This window comes from Alligator mississippiensis, chromosome 14 (genome assembly GCF_030867095.1).
Source record: "Alligator mississippiensis isolate rAllMis1 chromosome 14, rAllMis1, whole genome shotgun sequence".
Classification (NCBI taxonomy): Eukaryota; Metazoa; Chordata; order Crocodylia; family Alligatoridae; genus Alligator; species Alligator mississippiensis.
In genome coordinates, this window is record NC_081837.1 from 8,134,631 (window position 1) to 8,148,778 (window position 14,148).

Below are 14,148 nucleotides of genomic sequence, written 5' to 3' on the forward strand. Positions count from 1 at the left end.
CACCAGCGCAATCACTTGTTAACCATCCTTCACACATGCACACACCCAGGTTTGCTCGCAGGAGCGAAAGACTGAGAGCCAGCACAAGGCCTATGCATGCTCTTTTACCTTTTTGGAGGGTTTTCCAGAATGATGCAGGCCCCTGCACAGAGAGAAAAGTCTCATTTAGATGTGACGTGCCACAGTTGGAAAGGAGGTTGTTGTGCATGGTTCGTGATGTTGAGGCCTGCAGGTGAGGACATGGGAATCCATTAGTGTCTGTGACTGCATAAGTGGAAGGGCTTCTAGCACAGTGAAGTCCTGATATGTGACTGAGCTTCCTACAGACTATAATGAATAATAGCATCTTCCATTCTTTTACCTGAAATGCAAATAATTAAGTTCATAGAGTCACAGAAAATGAGGGTTGGAAGGGATCACAGGAGAGCATCTGGTCCAACCCCAACTACTTCATCCCAGCCAAGGCTTTGCCTACCTGGGTCAGTTCTACGGAGTCCAAAGGAGAAATCTTTTATCCCAGAACCTTCAAAGGAGCTGGAAGCACCGGGGAACCCACAGCTCTTGAGTCTTTCTTTGAAGGGCTCAGTTCCCTTGGCTCACACTTATTCCTGATTCAGAATGTAAGTAACTTTGGTACCAACTTTAATTTATGCCTAATCATTCCCGTAAATGAATTCTCTGCTATTCTGATCTGCGTGCTCAACGTTTCCGCTGGACGTGAGTTGTTATCCAACTCGCATTGCTTATGGATGCCCTTTTTTTGCCTGCGAGTCATTTTCATTCCAATGACAATTAAGTATGAAAATGGGTAGTTTAAAACTGTTTAATGCTATCTTCAGACCTTATCAAACTCATCAGAACAGCACAGAACATCTATTAGGGAAGCTGATAAGACTGCGCCTTTCCTTTTAATGACAATCAGTATAGGAAAATCTAATTGTGTTGGGTTTTTAGCATTACATTTTTTTTCTAAACCTAATTTATCCAGTCATTTGCTAGCTACCATTGAAAAATATAATGAAGAATAAAGCCCAGGCAACTCTTCTAGGTCACTGGTTCAAATCCAGATGTGTAATGATGACTGTGTGTGTGTAGCATGGCCAGCGCTGGGGCGGCAAAGTCACCCCCCTGGGGTCTGCCTGGATCCCGCTTTCCTTGCCTCCTCTGGCTTCTCAAAGTCCCACTCTGTTGTCTGGCCTGCTGTGCCCTGATGTTATGATTGGACAGGGAGGCTGCCCCTAGGGGGAAAGAGGGCTTTGGGTATTAGACCCTTGTCTGGGCTGAGGCCCCTTGGCTCTGGCCAACTCTGCTCTGGCTGGGCACCTCTGCTTGAGGTCCCCTGTCTCAGGACTGTAGGCTCCCAGGCCCCAGCTTTGGCCTCACCTTTGCAAGCTCTGGCCCTGCCCTTGTGGGGTCTGGGCTCCTCGGCCCCTGGACTTGTGTCCCCAATCTTTGCTTTCCGATGCCACAGTCCTTCCAGTAACAGCAGCACTAAACCCTCCAAAGGGTCAGGTCCAGGACCTGGGGTGCCCTTGGCACCCTTTTCCATGGTGTCCTCCGCCCCTACAACCACAATCTGGTCCTCCGGTATTTAAACACAAATTAAAAGATAGGAGCATCTCCTTTCAAACAAAAAGTTCCCCATCCTGGGTTAACACCACACCATGGCAAAACTACCATGCAAGGCCCCAAAATACTAATCTTTGGGTACCTGGTGGTCCAGGAGATCCCTGCATCTTGGAGTCCTTCCTCCTTGTCTGCTCAGGCCCCACTCCTCCCTGGAGCTCTGCTTCCTGCAGTCTGTAGGTCCAGACTGCCCCCCTTGCTTCAGGCTGTGGGCTTATGTAGCTCTCTCTGGCTTACCTGACTCACTACTTCTGCCCTAGACCTGTCAACCCCTGGGGCAGATGGCCCTTTCTCACTATCAGTTTGTCCAGCAGGCTGGAGCCAGCCATCAGATCCTTGGCTCCCTCCCTCCTTCAGTATGTATTAAGAAACAGTGTGTATTAAGAAACAATCAAAGCAGCTGCTAAAAAAAAGCCCGTTTGCTTTTAACATTAAAATTTGGAGGAAAGGGCAAGAAAATCCACTAACTTTTGATGCAATGCAACAAAACAACTTAGGACAGATCTTTATTGCAGTGGCACGCATGTGTTATTGGGTGAAGTGGCCTGCTTTGAGACTTTGGAGTTGTGCGTTTCAAAATGATGGGAAATGCAGTGCTGACACTAATGATTATAACACACTCCTGTGCTGCCAGCTGCAGAGAGCTCAGCGATGCTCAGGACCTTTCTCTGGAAGAATACTTGGGACAGCACAGACAAGAATAATATGCTTCCATATTCAATTACTGTAATTACACTCCCACAAATTCATTTAGTAGGAGGTTTAGATGTTTATGGCTAGATTTATATGTCCATTAGCTTTTTGGTAGTAATGGATGTTTACACCTCTCACCCATTAAACGTCAGCCTAGGATCTGTATGAATTTATGGAAAACGTTATGCGCACGTGATTGGCTTTCCTTGTAAAATTACAACTTTTGGGCATATGTGAGTGTCTTCGACTCAAAGCTTTACATGTCGGAGAGCTCTTGAAAATACAAACCTCCATGTGCTTCAGGTCAGCAGTGATACTGTTATTCCAAAGGAGGGGAAAAATCAAAATCCAGATGGACACAGCCCACCAGTTTCCAATGTTGTTTTTTGGACTCAAAGGATTCATTTTCTGAGCACCAGGTGGCACTGATAAAACAGGAATGAAAGTACCATCTACCATTTCTTTCACTGAACAACACACACTGTATTGGGGTTTATCCTCATCTTTGCAAAACCAATACAGTTCCCAGTTATACTAAGGGCTGTACCCTACCACCCTTAATTTCACAGAGCAGTAGCTGACACGGCAAGCAGCCCACTGATTTCAATGAGAATATCCAAGGAATAAAATATTTCTTACTGGCCATGTGAGTGAGAGATCCTGACACAAGGTAAGATCAGCAGTAATGGGCTCTGGTTCGAGACTCACTCACAGGCTGCAAACAGACATCTCATTTGAGCCGGTCCTGACTGATCCAAGTCAAGACTTGAGACAAAAGAGAAGCAGCACAGCCCTTTACACATATAGCCCTTCCAGATTGCCTTGCTGCTCCTCTCTCAATGGGGACAGGGAGAGCGCACAGCCTGTCAGGCTTGCCCCTGGAATGATTGGCAATTAACTTAAATGAGCCACAATTAACTTACAGACATATGCAACAGTGGCTGGGAGGAAAAGCAGGAGCACATTTTATCTGGCATGCTTCCCAGGTATTTAAAGCATGACAATGGACTATAGGATCCCAGGACAAAAGGCTTTCTCTTTGGAGAAAAGCTATGTTTGTTCACGCCCACCTGGGCAACAGTTCAAAGGGAATGGCTTAAATAAGATTTATTGAGCTAAGGATGCATTTACAATCAACTAGCCAAGTAGTTCCTAAGAAACATGACTTTTCAGCCCTTCTCCACATACCTTTAGAGCCAAACCCACAGGCTAATGGAAATTCTCCTACAGCATATCTTAAGAAATATGCCTGGACCCTAAGGGCAGCTAATGCAAATTGTCATCGCTCCAACATTTCAAAATAACAAGATACAAGCAAAAGTGACTGCCATTCATTGGTACTTCCTGATATATTTGCATCAGCAGGCACTTGAGTGGTAATTTGATGTCTCTTTTGCCAAGTGTCAATTATGCCATTATTTAGATGGTGTTCTTTGTGTGCATTACACTTTCTAGATAGATACAAGACAAGGTCCCCACTGCCAAAAACTCACATAAACTACACTAATAGCACAATACAGATTACAACCCATGGCAGGTTCAAGAAATGCAGCAGGAAAACAATGATAAATAATAGCAATTCGGTTTTTTTTTTACAGCGTTCGATAACAAGGGTGGGGGGAACAGAAAATCCTAGTAAGAGAATCTCTTACCTTGAGTAATTGAGTTGAAGCATCCATTACAACCATATTGCATCTTTAGGTGTGCTAAGCTAGGGGCTTTATACTTATTGATGAGTTGTTATAGAGTTTGATGCCTGATGCAGAAAAAGCAGTCTTTGTACCATTTACATCCCTTATTAGTTTAATGAGCTTGGCTTTATTCCTAGAAATGAGGCTGCCATTTTTGCTGTCTCTGCTGCTTCCGAACATCATTAAATTGGGGATCTGTGGAAAAAGACACACCGTCAGTAAATGAATCGACTTAGGAAATTGCATGTGCTCAAGAAGTAACTCTACTCTCTGCTGGGGTCATCAGCACAAAAACTATGACTTTGATTGGTTTAAAATGAATTGAGTCCTTCCGCCCCTAGAAAATAGCACATATCCCATCCCTATGAACATCTTCCCATTGTAAACTTCTAGACAAGGAGGTCATCCCATGACCTGCTCACCATCTATTTGCTTTGATACACCAGTTTGGGGTATGTACTGGAGATGAAAAGATGGCTTCTCCAGAACCACTTCTTTTGCAATATCGGCTCCGGCCCAATCGGCAATTTTTAGGCAGTCTCTTATTATTGCAGTCCCACAAGATAGTAACTGGGTTTCCCAGACTCTGCTTCCTGTCCATTCCCAGAAGGGAGTAGTGGGCAAGAAATAGTTGCAGCCAATAATGGTTTCAAAAGTAAGTGATGTATGTGTCCACACTCCATTTTCAGAAGGGACTTAAGTATTTAAAAGTGTAAGTCTCATTGAAAACCAGTTGAATTTAGACTGTGAAAAGCCACAGCCAGTGCTGAAAATAGGATTCAGGTGCCTTGATCACTAAACGCTGTTTTTCAAAGGCATTTAGAGACCAGTTTTTGAGAAAACCTAACAGGTGCCTACCTGCACCTCTATGTGCCTTCAAACTCCAGCCTTTACATACTTTGAACTTTTTCACCTGTAGCTTGAGCTTGAGCTAAAATGGAGATTCTTATTTCCCTTGCCCCTGGTCAGCTGAGTAAGGGTTTTTTGATGACTGCCAACTTGGCCAATGCACAGGATGCAGCAAAGGAGATGAACTGCCACAGCTTCTCAACCTGGCATAGAAGGGGTCCTGTAAGCACCCCAGGGGATCACACAGGGACAACACATCTATTAAAAAAGTGCTAAAAAATTTTTTAAAAACCATATGTAAACCTTTTTGTAGGGCTGCACAGCTTGTACTAGAGGGAGGTGAGAGGCTGTAAGTACAAAAGCCCTTGTTGACGGTATGTTCCTGAGGATATGAAACGGGGGGGAGGCAAGCGGATAAAGGAGAAAAAGGGGCACTTGTTAGAAATACTTGTATTTTTCTGCTTCACATATTTTGGCATGTAGCACTTCTCTGATCTCATTCAAGCTGGATACTGCACACCTTAGTTTATACATCGTTGTAACCCTGTGCTATTGCATAGACTGGCAATGGAAGCCTGCAATTATCTGTATTCTCCCTGTGATCTGTGCAGGGAGCTTTTGCTTTTTCATGTTGTCTAAAGGGAGCCTACAAAGTTAGTACATATCCTTTACAACCCAGCAGCAATGAAAGTGGAGCCTGCGTTTTGCTGTCTCTGTTGTAAAAGGTTAGGTGTGCAGGTCACATTGGGTACAGATCCTTTACCTGTGCGCAGCAGCTCAGGCTGCCTGGCTGGCAAAGTCACATATCCTGGACCAAAAAAAGCAAACAGACACCAATAATATAAGGCTCTTGCTATCATTACAAGGAAGTCTCTGCTCTGCCTCAGAACATTTTGGGCACAGATTCTTGAGTGATATCGCATCATCCACTACTGCTTCATAGATTTTAAAGGCCAGAAGTGAATGTTTTGATGATTGGAGCTGACCTCTGGCACAGCACAGGCCAGAGATTTTCACTCACTCATTCCTTCATTACACCCAATCACTTGTGGCTGAATTGGAGCATCTCCTTCAGAAAGGCATCCGGTTTTGATTTAAGGGCTCTGAGCAGTGGGGAATGGCCTACAATCCTTGGCAAGCTGTCCTGATGGCCAGTTACCCTCCCTGTTAGCATTTACAAATTTAATGCCAGGTGTTCTTGGCACAACTTCCTCTTCTTCTTCCCTTGCTTGTCCCATCTAAACGGCGGCACTGTTGTAGATCCTGGCTCTTGACTGGCTTTGGTCATATGTATCAGTGGCGATCTGTAGGGGGTGCACGGGGGTGCACATGCACCTCCTGAGAGTGCTGGTGCACCCCCTGACAGGCCACACTCTCCGCTCAGGCAATGGGCGGGGGGGTGCAGGTGGGAGCGCTGGTGCCCCCTCAGTGAGCACCGGCCGGGGAGCAGAGGCACTGGATGAAGCACCACGGCCACTTCCGGGAGTGCTGCAGCTGCTTTCCGGTTGGTACGATCAGCCGTGGGGGACCCATCCCCCTGGTTGGCAAGACTGACCATGGGGGAACCCCTAGTCGTCGAGACTGGCTGGTCACTGGGAGGGCACGTGCCCCCTCCCCCCCGACTGAGATGGCACCAGTTGCCCATGATATTCATCTTCTTCTTCCAACTCCTTCTCTCTTATGTCCCTCTCCACTATATCTCTCCATCTCATCTTCAATCTTCTTCATCCCCTTCTCCCTGGTAGTCATTCTGGTACCTTCTTTTCCTACTTATTCTTCTGGACTCCCTTGCACATACCCATAACATGGCCAGTCTTCCCTCTTGTACTTTCTTAGATGTCCTCTTAGTCTTAGCCTTCTTAGTCTTCCCTCTTGTACTTTCTGGCCCTGGCCTAGCTTTACCGATCCTCTGATGTAAACATTCCTGACTTTATCCATCTTCAGCACATCCACTGGAGCATTCCCATCTCTGTCACATTCAGTCTCCCTTCTTGAGTTTTCTTCAGGGGTTGTGTCTCTGCTTCATATAATAGAGCTGGAGTCTTGTAGACTTTCCCCTTCAACTTCACTGATACTCTCTGATCAACTGAAAGCTTATTTCTCCAGAAGACAACTGTTTAGAAAATGGGCTGCATGGATTTTAATGCCATATTTTACCAAGGCCTTGAGTGACAAATGTATAGAATATAGCACACTTCTTCCTGGGTACAGCCTACGTGCAGGATCTCAGTTTCATGCCACATGCTATCATCATGAACAGCTCGAATGTACTTTACACTAAAAGCAAATGAAAGAGCAGGGGACATAAACTACATTGACTGCCAGAGCAGTGTAAAGGAGCCCAAGTGTAAATCAGGGTCTTTTAGGTTGTTTCAAGCACATTGGTCTTCTATGCCTCAAAGCTCAATGGCAGACAAAGTTCTTTGGGTGAATCTGATATCTTTTATTAGATCAACTTAAATACTTGGGGAAAAAACGTTTTTTTAGCAAGCTTTCAGGTTTAAAAAACCTTCATCAGGCTGAGGAAGCCTCTGCAGTTGGTGTGTGCTCTTCTGGCCTTTTTTACTGGGAGCCACACAGTGGCAGCATTGCTTCGACAGAAAAAAGAGTGTTTTCCCAGATAATCTACAATCGCGTTGTACTTGAAGATTAAAAGTGATAATGATAATAAAAATTTCAAAAAATATGTGAAGGAATGTAGATTATGCAATGGAAATTACAACAGAATATTTTTATCTCAGAAGTTCACAATTGGGAGACTGGGGTAGAAGGGTAGTGTTTCCTCGTTTCTGACTTTAGCGATAGCAAAAGGCATGTCAGAAGTCCTAAGAAATAAGAGTGCTGCCTGCCTTAAAATTGAGCTGATCAACTAATTAGCTGGAAACTGTTTCTTAACCCCCACTGAGATGCTCTGCTATAGCCTCAGTTAAGTTCCCCTTAAGTTCTCGGGTCATATGTGTACACTGCGATGCAACAAATTCAAACATTTCAAGGAACTTTTTCCCAAGACAGAGAAGCAAATGTGTGCATTTTACTTGCAGTCTTTACAGTTGTGTGTGGTTTGTGAAATCAGGGCCATCTGTAGCAGCATACCTGCCCATCTTGGATTGATTGATTGATTTCCAGGGTTCCTAGTGGAAGGAACGGCTCATAGCCTGAGTAACCTGTGACTTAAATACTGTGCATTGCTGTAGCTCCACTCTCTTTAACATTGTTACTCCTGATTTATACCGGTGCAAGTGAGAGGGGAACAGGCTTTCGAGTTTGCGTGTCGTCTAGGCTATAATACTGAGTCAGATTTTAGGAGAAGGCCAGATCTGAAGGAGTCAGATTTTAGAAGGCCCAGATCCAAGGAGGTGATACTTCCCCTCTATCGGGCGCTGGTCAGACCGCAGTTGGAGTACTGCGTGCAATTCTGGGCACCGCACTTCAAGAGGGATGCGAATAACTTGGAGAGGATTATGCAGGGATTATGACCCCCTTTATGCAGGGGGTCGGACTCGATGATCTATTGAGGTCCCTTCCGACCCTAACATCTATGAATCTATGAATCAAAGGTGGTTCAAGCACCTACTTTGAACGCCTTCAAGAGAAATTGGATGCTTATCTTGCTGGGATCCTATAACCCCAGCTGACTTCCTGCCCCTTGGGGCAGGGGGCTGGACTCGATGATCTTCCAAGGTCCCTTCCAGCCCTAATGTCTATGAAATCTAGGATCCAGAGAAGGGCCACTCGTATGGTTAAGGGCCTGCAGACCAAGCCCTACGAGGAGAGACTAGAGAAACTGGACCTTTTCAGCCTCCGCAAGAGAAGGTTGAGAGGCGACCTTGTGGCTGCCTATAAGTTCATCACGGGGGCATAGAAGGGAATTGGTGAGTATTTATTCACCAAGGCGCCCCCGGGGGTTACAAGAAATAATGGCCACAAGCTAGTAGAGAGCAGATTTAGATTGGACATTAGGAAGAACTTCACAGTTCGAGTGGCAAGGGTCTGGAACGGGCTCCCAAGGGAGGTGGTGCTCTCCCCTACCCTGGGGGTCTTCAAGAGGAGGTTGGATAGGCATCTAGCTGGGGTCATCTAGACCCAGCACTCTTTCCTGCCTATGCAGGGGGTCGGACTCGATGATCTATTGAGGTCCCTTCCGACCCCAACATCTATGAATCTATGAAAGGGAGCTTGGTGGATTTTCACCAACTAAAGAGCTGGCTTATAGAGTATGAAATTCATCTGGATATGAGACCTCGAAAACTTTTTCATTGTGTAATACCAAATTCAGGAGCTAAATCCTTTCCTAGTATATGCTGGCTTGCTAACCTTGACTTCGGTAGAGTCAAAGGAACCTGTTGATTGATGCCCGCTGGGGACCAGGCCCAGCATTTGAGATGGGATAGGAGAGACGGCCTATGGCTGACATTTCTTAAGTAGCCTCAAAATCCAGATGTCTCAGTTTATAGATGCTCAGCTTGAGAATCCTTAGGACCCAGGCGTGGATCCGGAGGGGGTGCAGTGGTGACCACAGGAGCTCCTGTCTGCTCCGGCTGGGCTCAGTCCGGGATCATGGCAGTGGTGGGTGCGTTCCCCCTCCGTGCCTGATCCCCCCTTGCAGGGTGCTCCCCACCAGCCCAGGAGCAGGTGTGGGGAGGGGGGTCATGCCCATTTGCCACCGCGGCTGTTTCCACAGCCCCAGGTGAGTGTAGCCACGCTGGGGCGAGGCAGGAGCTCCTCTTGCCCCTGGGACAGCATGGATACTGATAGTGCCGAGGAGGGGATAGAGAGGGGAAGGGAGTGGACATACTTCTCACTGTGGAGGGAAACTGTGGGGAGAATGCTTACGTCCCTCAGGATGCAAGTCGGGCTGCTCCTCCTACGGCACGGGAGCGTGGAGGGGTGCAGCCACCCCTGTCGCACTGGTTGCTACAACTACACCCCCCTTTGTAAAATCCTGGATCTGTTTCTGTTAGGACCCGATTATCAAGGGCCCTAAGCGCCAATATGACCTATGAAAATCCTCAGCATTTCTAAGAAAGCACGTCCCTCGGGGCTAGTGCTTTTACTAGGGATGCTTTTTTTTTGCCATGCAAGTGGCACAAAGTGACTCCGTTTTATGAGGAGACTTTCCAGGTGCAATAGAGCTGCGATGGCTCGTGAGCAATCCTTCAGGCATGGCTGAAGCCCCTCTGAACTCTCTCCATTCCCTGCTGCTGGAATAGCCCGAGACTTCCTGTGCATACAAAAACCTCTGGCTTAAAAAATCAAAATGCCTATTCTCCGGTGCATGTATTTTTAATCTTGCTGTATGAAACAAGCACACGAATGAAATCCCATCCTTCATTTCAGCGCCTTAAGAGCAGACCAATCTCACTATTTACAATTCCCTGCAATCCTTGATGCTGGGATTATCCAGATCTGAGTATTCAGACTCTACAGGTAGTAACTCGATATCCAAGTACCTAGTATCAGGATAACAGATGAGATGGGCTGGTTTGCATCTCTGGATGCCAACTTCTATGCGATGCATGGAAATGTCTTAGTGGATATAGCCAAAACACTCACCGTCTTTTAAGGATCAAAGCTACATTCTTAGAGAAGCTTTCAGAGCTTTATCCCTTCTGTATCTGTTCTCATGGGCTACGGCAATAAAAATTATGCCAATTAACTAAAAGGAGCACTTTGAAGTTTCATGAAGCTTGCTCTATTTTCTTTCCTCCCCACTCCCAGTTTGGCAAAAAGGAGGCAGATCTGTATGAACTTTGATTTTTCTAAAGGTTAATCCCATAAGCGGCTCAGCAAAAGTGAAGGACAACTGGGGAACGCAGTTACACCAGATGAACAGATTTAGGGAGCATATTTGTGGCAGAAACTAGGGACTTCTTTGTGAAGATCCCGATTGCTGCATTAATCGACATTATTCCTAGACCGTGACAAGAGAAATGATTTGTCACCGACAATGTCGCAGTCGCATCCAGTCCATCTGTAGGTATTTGTGCTGCATGTTCAGGACAAATAGGTCCTTTTTGAAGTTTTATCTGCATCTGTAGTCACTAGAGACTTGCTTATTTTTTAATGGATGCCGTGATGCCAGGGAACAAGGTAATGCTTTCAGGAGAGAGGTGCAAGTTCGGCATATGAGCACTACCATCTGTTTCTGAGCTCTGTCTAAGTCTGCAGTCCACTGGCGTGTCCCTTGGGGAAGCCTTGTCCTTTTTTATCGGGCTCTAGAGAAAGATAGAGGAAAAAGATCAGAAGGTGAATAGGTATCTCTCTCTGTCAACAGCAGTGGCGCTTCCTTTTGGGAGAGGAAAGGCAAGGCCTATTGATTGTTGTTGCCCATGGCAGATGTAATCTCGTTCTTAGGTTGGTTTCTTTTCTGCACCAGTGCCCTTCTCTGCTCCTCACTTCCTCATCTTCTGTTCTTTGAGCTGCAAAAAATTCCTCTCCTCTCCTGAGGAGCAGGCTTTTGCCTCCTACAATATCTTCAGCATTGTTTTATGGCATTTGATGGAGCCACACTGCAAGATCTGGCTCCTTCAGTCTGTTCCCAGCATCCATTCAGCAACAGCATTTTGAAGATTTTAGAAAAGAAATAAAATGGGTTATAGATTGACAGAAAATACGTTTATATGAACACGGAAGACCTCAACAAAGTTTTTGCTCTATCATAAAAGTTAAGTTTGAGAATGAAAACATCAAAAGTCACCGGAGATCATCCATTGAAAGACAGCTTTTCAGTGGGGTCATTACATCCATTAGCATTAGGAAAACTAAGATGGTTAGCTGGCTTAGGGAGATTTCTCCTTTCCTTTTTGAGGGTGGAAACCTGCATAGGTAAAACTTTTGCGAGGGAGCTTTATAAGTCCTTTGTCCCCGTAGGAAAGCTTTTGTATCAGACTAGCTCTTTTAAATGCAACTCCTCCAGGGCTCCGCAGCATTGCAATCTCTGATTACACCAGGCCATGGAGGCCTTAGGGAAGCATGGACTCGAGGCCTTTCTGGTTAAGCAGGAGCAGTTAGTGGGCTCCACTCACTAAAAGGCAAGGAGACAAAGTAACTGGATGACCATGCGCTTCCAACCATCACTACAAAGATTTTGCTTATGTTTCAGGGCTGATTAAAAATGTGTCTGGTTTTTGCATTTTCCAAAGCCAGATTTCTTACCCTTAATTGCAGTGCTTTCCTTTACTGTAATTCATATTGCCAATGGGAGAGAGAAGTTTGGAAATGGGAATTGACAGATATATCTTTCTGTCTACCCACATGGTACTGGTAGTTATGTGATAAATTGTCCAGAGATATGATAAAGTGTTGGGCCATATGATAGATTGCATTGCCACGTTACACTTTGTCCAGTAATCCATCTCCCCTTTGACGTTTTCTTATTTTTTTTAGATACTCAAACATCTCAGCGGCTTCAAATAACGTTTTTCTAGGGATAGCAAAAAAAATCAACTTATTGTGACATGCTCCCTTCCTTCACTCTGCTGTAAAAATTCACCTCCAGAATTAAGTTAGCCAGTTTTAGGCTGGCCAATATTTGGAATACAGAAATGGCTCAGACCAGTAGTCTATTTAATTGTCTACTCTGCCCTGACAGGAGAGATTACCGAACGCTTCAGATATATATTCAGTCCTTCTTAAATGACAGGTTCAAGGTTTGCTATTTCCTGGCATTACAGAACTAGAAATGGGAGATTCCCAACTTGTAGAAATGAAACCTTCCTATTTGAAAGTAAAAGTTGGAGGTTTCTATAGGGAAAATGCATTATGTCATATGGAGCTGTGGTGCTTTTATTCAGTATTGGAAGGTCTTAAAAAATTGAAGATTGAATTTATGGCATTTTTTTCAGCTGAGTAAAGCTATGTTGCTAATATACTAGTCGTCATATTCTGATCATTTTGTTCCGGTTATTATTAGGACCATTTCACTTTTGCAATAGAAAGAGGTTCTGGTTTTGCAGGTGGAGGTTTGCCAGGACTAGTCCTGGTAAGAATTAGAAACCACAGTTAATCTTTTTAAAATCTGAACATTGCCACTGAAGCCTAGTCTTAGATCTCCTACGCTGTGTGGCTGTATCCAGGTGAGAGGCCTGACTGGCAACTTTCATTTTCCATTTGGGATCTGTATCTGAAAATTCAGAACTGGTTGACATTTTTTTTTACAATTTGAAATGTCGATGACTTTCAAATATATGTATATAAACAAGGATATTACAATTAAATATTTTGTGAACGTTTCCCCCTCTCATTGTTTTTGACCAAAGTCAGTGTTGGGTGACATTTTTCATCTAAAAAATTTTGATTTTCCAATTTTGGAGGAAAAGTGGGAATTTTTTTGCCCTCCTTCATTTTGTATTCTTCTTTCTACTGACTTTCCAGGAAGTCTGGTGAAAGGTATGTGTCCTTGTTACTTTAGGCATCTTAAAGGGGCTTTACCTGTAACTGTGACAGGCCTAACACATACACCGTTACTATTAGCTAACACACAAAAGATTTCATCATGTATCGCTAAACTCACTGGAAGCCTTGTCATTGACTTCCAGGGGCACAAGACCAAACCCAAAGAGAAGAAGCTTCCTCCTACAGTGTTTCTTCTGAAGGGAAGCATCGCAATGGCCAACTATACTGACAGGCAGGATTAATTTGTTTTTTCTTGCAGAAGGAAAATCCTGCTTGCTTTCCATTTCTACACAACGAGAGGCAGCCTATTGATTTTTCTTTGCTTCTGATTGTTCACATTACTGGTTTGCTTTTAAATAATTGACAGAGAGATCATTCATTTTACAGTGCCAACATATTTTATGCCCCTTACCCCCCCCCCTTTTTTTGTTTGTTTTGTTTTCACAGCTATACATCGTATTGATCACACTTTACAAACTGCAGTCTCTGCATGGAAAAAAATGATTCCACCTCCCCCCCCACACCCCCTCTAACTTCACCATCAGCCTTTCAGCATCTCAACTGAGGAACCCAAGACAAGTTTCAAACAACACTCTTAGTGAGGATCAGAAAAATGTTAACGAGAGGAAATGAACATTGATGAATCTCCAGAACTGAAAGCAGTATTGTGACAGGAGAATTAAAAATAATTCCTTGGTTAGGTTGTGCTGCATTAAAGGCACTGAATAAGGGACAACTGTGCCATAAAGATGGGAAGGAAGCGTCTTTGAACCCAGGCTGGATGCAAGCTGAACCCACTACTATGCATCAGATCAGCACTTTTAAACAGTCAATATACAACCAGACCATGTTTTTACAGTATGATAACAGGCCAAAGGAAATTTAGGCTTTTACC

At 44.6% G+C, this 14,148-nt stretch overlaps 1 protein-coding gene across 4 annotated transcripts in view; it reads right to left on the minus strand.

Annotated features, from left to right (window-relative positions):
* LOC102563781 (exonuclease V) overlaps positions 1-14,148 on the minus strand; it is a 264,829-nt gene that overhangs the window by 24,797 nt on the left and 225,884 nt on the right. For all 4 annotated transcript variants that reach the window (XM_059717112.1, XM_059717113.1, XM_006276492.4 and 1 more), the window contains 2 exons: positions 3,972-4,205; positions 109-226 (listed from right to left, as the gene is read on the minus strand). The gene's annotated coding sequence lies outside the window, so the exon portion shown is untranslated. The remainder of the gene's footprint in view (positions 1-108; positions 227-3,971; positions 4,206-14,148) is intronic.